The following is a 5,738-nucleotide window of genomic DNA, read 5'->3' on the forward strand; positions in this document are numbered from 1 at the left end:
ACAGGAGTCGGCAGTTTTATCAATAAACTAAAAATAAAGTGAAAATCAGTAAAATCTTAGCCATGAGCTTCGCTCACGAAGTGAGCGAAGCGAACAGGAATGCAACGCGATTTTTTACAAATCAGCTGTCGCGACGAAATTGGATTTGACCTGGCAATAAAATCAATAACAATCGATATGATTTACCTCAAACAACTAAACCCTTACTAAAATTTCTGGGAATTCGACCTCTCGAGCTCTATATCGGTACTTTATTCTGATTTCTGTAAACATTCGTCTTACCGAGAAGCCATGACGTGACGTCACGATTTGCTCCGAGACTGCGAAGATTCTAAATATTAAAAGTTATATTTTACAAGTAAAAAAAAATATTGAAGCATATTTAATGTCATTAAAAATCAAAAGATAATTTATCATAATAAAATCTACGTCAATGTTGGGTTTGTTTTTTATTTTATCATTTATGAGTTTTGAAAACAAAGGGAAGTAATTTGGAGTGCGGGAAAATTCAAATATTTTTGAAGATTTATTCCTAGAAGAGATATCGTCATGTCTAACCACTTCGCAGCTGCTTTATGGTAAATATTTTATGATATTACAATTCTAAATATTTTTTAGATTATTCTGATTAATTAATATTGATTTATTTTAGTGGTATGTATATATGTTCACATCATTATGAACAATAGAAATTGCAGATATTCATATTTCAGATATTAATGTTTTTTATGCGCCCAAATATATCGGAGGCATATATTGTTTTTGTCTGATATGTTTGTCTGCAAACTTTAACCTTCCTCATAACTTCTGAACCATAAAAAACAGAGACTTAATATTTGGTATGCATATACCCCACTATAATCACAGGGGCTTGTGTAGAGACAATAAATCAGTTAAAAAAATTAGTACACTGTATCTAGGAGAAAAAAGACAAGTGTATCCTATACAGTATCCAAGATACTAAATTTTTTTACTGATTTATTGACTCTACACAAGCCCCTGTGCTATAATTGAACTCTTGAAACCAAGGTGATTGACCATGTGACCTTGACTGTGGCTTTATGCTAAAAATAGCATCTCTGTCTGCAAACTTTAACCTTTATCATAACTTTTAAACCTTGAAAGATAGAGACTTTATTTTTGGTATGCATACTCCACTAATTAAGCTCTTACAAATGACACACAGGTCAATGACCTTGTGATAGGCCAATGACCTTGTGATCTTGACTGTGACATATATGCTAATAATAGCATTTATGAACCTTCACCATAACTTCTGAACTTCTGATAGATACTTCATAACATTTGGTATTTGTTGCTCCACGAAACAAGTTATTTCAAATGACACCAAGGTTAATAACCTTGAGACCTTGACTGTGACCTATATGCTTTTTCAAACTTTGTTCTCACTGGGTGCATAACTTTTCACAAACACATCTTGTTTTTTTTCATAATCATCATATCAATCAACCATTCAATTGCTGCCTTTGATTTTGAAAGCATAAGTAATTGATAGATTAATACAGATATCAAAATAAAATTAGATTTAGATAAAAAAAGAAAATATACCCTTGTTTCCTGTCCCCTGACCAATATGGTAGGTAGGTAGGAATAAAAATTATTTTGAGAAAAAATTTCATTTTAAAAACTCAATGAATGCAGAACATATAGCATGTAATAACAAGAAAACAGTTATGTTAACAGTTTAAAATGCAAGTTTGTTAATAAAGATTTATAAAGTAAAGGTATCCTGTACACTTTTGATGTATCAATTAGTTCTGTAAATATTGTTGGTCGACTTTAGTATTTCAGGAAAGTATCCCCCCCATCCCAAATAATTAAAAAAAAACTTTTAGGGTTGGAGGGTAAAATGTAGGATAGGTCGGGTAACAGGAAACAAGAGTATATTTGTTTTCTATCCTTAGCACACTCTATAAATAGACATGTCAATATGCAACTTTCTCACACAGGCATAAACAAACTGTCACAAATCAATAACACATCTGATTTTACCAAATACAAGTTGCTCCTTTGCAATAATATTCTGAGAATTCCTTACCAAACTAAGAACGTTTTCCTCTACCCTTTCCACGGCCCTTTCCTTTCTTTGAGCAGCCAGTACAAGACCAGGTGGAATTTTGCTTGGTCAGAAAACTCTCAGTTCCCTTTAAATTAACGCATTTGTAGTGAAACCAGCAGTTGCACTTATCACATGCCACACTTTCATCTTGAGTCAATGCTGGTTCGCATTTGCATTCCTGATTACATACATGACATATGTAGATTTCACTCTCACTTGTTACTGTGTCAACAGTGACTTTAGATTTCTTCGCTTTTGAACTGTCTCTTTCACCAAGTGCTTGGACTTTAGTTCTCAGAGCCTGTTTTTTTTTTCCTTGGAACTGTTCTTTTGAAATTTTGTAGGGCATCAACAAAAGAAATTCTAACAAAATGCTCAGTAACATCTTGGAAAAGCTCCATAATGAGAGTCATGAATATTTCATTTTCAATCTCATTATCATCAGCATTTTCAAACAAAGAAATCCATTTCTCTGCCAGGGCATCATCTGCATCTATGGCATTTCTGCATGTCTTATGGAGACATTCATGATATAAATGAAAATGTTCTGGGGTCAGATTTTTTTGTACAACAGAGTTTAACAGAACAAAAAAATCATATACAGGGTCACTGACAATTGTAAGCCCTCTTGACGGACCTTGCTTAAATTCAATCTCTGCCATGCTGTCCTGATTAACATCTACATCTTTTTCACTTACTCAGAAGTTCTTTAACAAAGATTGTTTCTTGTACTCTAGTTTCCGTAGAATTTTACTTTTCTTCGAACTCTTTCCAACTTTTCTGAGTACCGACTCAAGGATTCTTTTTCCTATTCTCTGGATACAAGCTCCTGCTATATATCGGATTTTACCCTTCCCTACAGCTGATATATTATCTGAAGAAGTTTCCATTTTTTCAGTTTCTTCTGTCTGTTTTTTTATGATTGTCTCTGATCTTTTTGAGATTTCTTTGTCCATCAACCAAAAAACGATTTTCGTTGAAAGTTTGTTTTGCTGCTTGTTGACAAGATCTGTGTGAAACAATGCTTTCAGTGAGGAAATATGTTGAACACTGGTAAGGAATGAATTTAATTTGGTGTACATCTGAATCCATTGCTGTGAAGATTTTGGAGATTCGTTTATTAGTGCGTGGACTTTGAAGTAAAGAAAGTTAACATGTTTTCTAAATGAATCTGAATGGAAGAATGGTTCACTGAAATATGCCATAAATGGTAAATTCTCATGCTCTGTAATAAAATGACCAAAATCCCAAGGTGACTCTAACTGTGGCAAATCCTCATCAACACTGTGGGACGAAGGTCCAGGATCCTGTGTCCTTGAGGGCAGCTCCTCATTCATTTCTGTCTTCAGTGAAGCAGTTGAAGGGCCTGGGTCTGTGTCTTCTTCTGAAACAGTGGTTAAAGGGGCACTGTGTTTACTGCAGCAAAACATATCCTCAGAAAAATCAGTGAAATGCCTGTTGTAAAATTGGTCAACAACGTCTGGATGTTTCGTGTTGGCTGCCTTGCTGTTCAAATTGACAATACGCAGTCCGCTGGTGTTGGTTGCCCTCCCGACCGCCACTCCCATCTGCCCAGGGGCAAAGAATGAGTAACAGTCGATTTCAACGAAATTTAGCGTCTGTCCTTGAGCTCTGTGGACTGTGAGGGCGAATGCTAAAATCAATGGAATCTGTTTCCGGGATGCTAAAGTTTTCTGAAGCTTTGTGTCAAATATCTCAAACCGTGTCTCTTCCACCTTTACAAGGTTACCGTTAAAATTAATGATAGGTGGACTACCCCTCTCAATTTTTTCGACAATTCCACACAGTCCATTACATAGCCCATTTCCAATGTTCTTGATTAATATGACTTTGGCTCCTTCCTTAAGAAGAAGATTCTTTGGAGCTACACAACTTCGAAGCAGTTTAGTTTCACCTGAAATTAAATGTAAAAAACAATAATATGTTTATAATGTTTTATGATCTACATGCATAGTATGTGTGTAGAATGTAAATATCTTTCATAAAAATTATAAGTGCATACAAGTAGTCAAAGTAAATCATTAGGAAAAATTTATTTTAGTTCATAAATTCATGTGTTTCTTTCTTTTCTTTTCTTTTCTTTTTTTTTTTTTTTTGCATATATAGGTTACATAAAAGTATTAAAAGAAAATTTATATTAAGACTACAAATTATCTACCAGCCAAAAAATGCAAGTTTCACTGTACATCATTTGAAAACTCCTTTCAGTACCTTCATCTTGTGCTTTAAAGCAAAACATTTCTCCCGGCAACTCCTCCAACATATCTTGGTTAACAACACATGTGTCAAAATTAGTTCCGAATAGTTTGGTCACTTCTTCATCTGGAACATCGAGAGGCCTGTCTAAGCTGTGTAAAAATTGTATGGTCTCCTCTGATGGAGCTCCATCACAAAGTTCATTCACTGCTTTTATCAGAAGAAACTCACTCTGTCTTACAACCTAAAATATTAAAGCATTCATGACTGGTCAATCAATGAAATTATAAAATGCTATTAATACACATCGACTCATGTTTGTTATATTGTATATAGTTTGTATAGATTTATACCTCCGTAATATTGATATGATGAGGAAATGTCAAAAAGAATCTTTCACTTTGGAAGCAGTAGCTGCCATCATCGTCATATCTCATGTTCGGAACAGGTGGAAGTTGTTTGAAGTCTCCACATCCTATGACCTGAAGTTACAAAAAAGTTACAAACTTCATGACCATGATCTGCATTGATTTAAATACACCATGAAACCTAATAATAAACCTTGACCTTGAAGTTTGACCTACTTTTAAAAGAAATTAACATTAATTTGAATTGGTATCAACTTTTGAAAGAGAAAAGATAGGATTTCAAATTAATCATGCATATTACCTTTGGCAACACCTTTCTAAATATACTATGATTTTTACCTTGAACTTGGTTTGACCTACATTTCAAAAATTTTATCTCCTTTCCTCATAAATTTTGATTGAGAAGAGATAGGGCTAGACTCATATTTGACAAGTGCATTAATACCTGTGACAAGGTGTTTCCATTCGTGCTATGATTTTTGACACCTTGACCTTGAATTTCATGTCTGAACTAATTTTCAAAAATTTTAACTTTGCTGATTACTTTAGAATAACATATGATAGAGTGTTTATAATTGACACAATAAGTCATAAATAATGGCATCCCATTCACTAAAACACTGAGGGCAGGGAACAACAATTCTTTGAATTTGCTTTTTTTTTACTTACTTGCATTCCTCCAAATACTCTGTCAGTCATTTTGACATGACGACAAACAAACTCCACCATATTGAAAACTTTGGCTGATAGCATGCTAATCTCATCAATTATTAGGCACTGTGTTTGGTATATTCTTCTCCTTGCCTCTGCAAATTTATCGTCATTGTTTAAAAGTTCCGATAGTTTGTCTAGAGAAAACCTGCCATCCATAATTCCGGCCCAGTGGTGGAGAGTTGTTGATTGGGGCCCAAGCTGCAGGCTGGCCATTCCTGTGGTTGCCGTAATACCAATCACTTTTTGAACACTAAGCTCCTTTATAATTTTCCTGCAAAAAGTCAAATTATTAGTAATCTGGTTCCAATCAGCTATTTACAATTACACGATACAATACAGTACAACATTCATGAATGCTT

The 5,738-nt window shown here is 34.2% G+C and overlaps 1 pseudogene; it reads right to left on the reverse strand.

The window, feature by feature from the left end:
* Positions 1 to 2,063: 2,063 nt before the first annotated feature.
* On the reverse strand, positions 2,064 to 5,535 carry LOC134259438 (uncharacterized; annotated as a pseudogene).
* Positions 5,536 to 5,738: the final 203 nt, after the last annotated feature.

This window comes from Saccostrea cucullata, unplaced genomic scaffold, assembly GCF_032062105.1.
Source record: "Saccostrea cucullata isolate Sc308-1 unplaced genomic scaffold, CSIRO_AGI_Scuc_v1 ctg15532, whole genome shotgun sequence".
In the NCBI taxonomy this organism is placed as follows: Eukaryota; Metazoa; Mollusca; class Bivalvia; order Ostreida; family Ostreidae; genus Saccostrea; species Saccostrea cuccullata.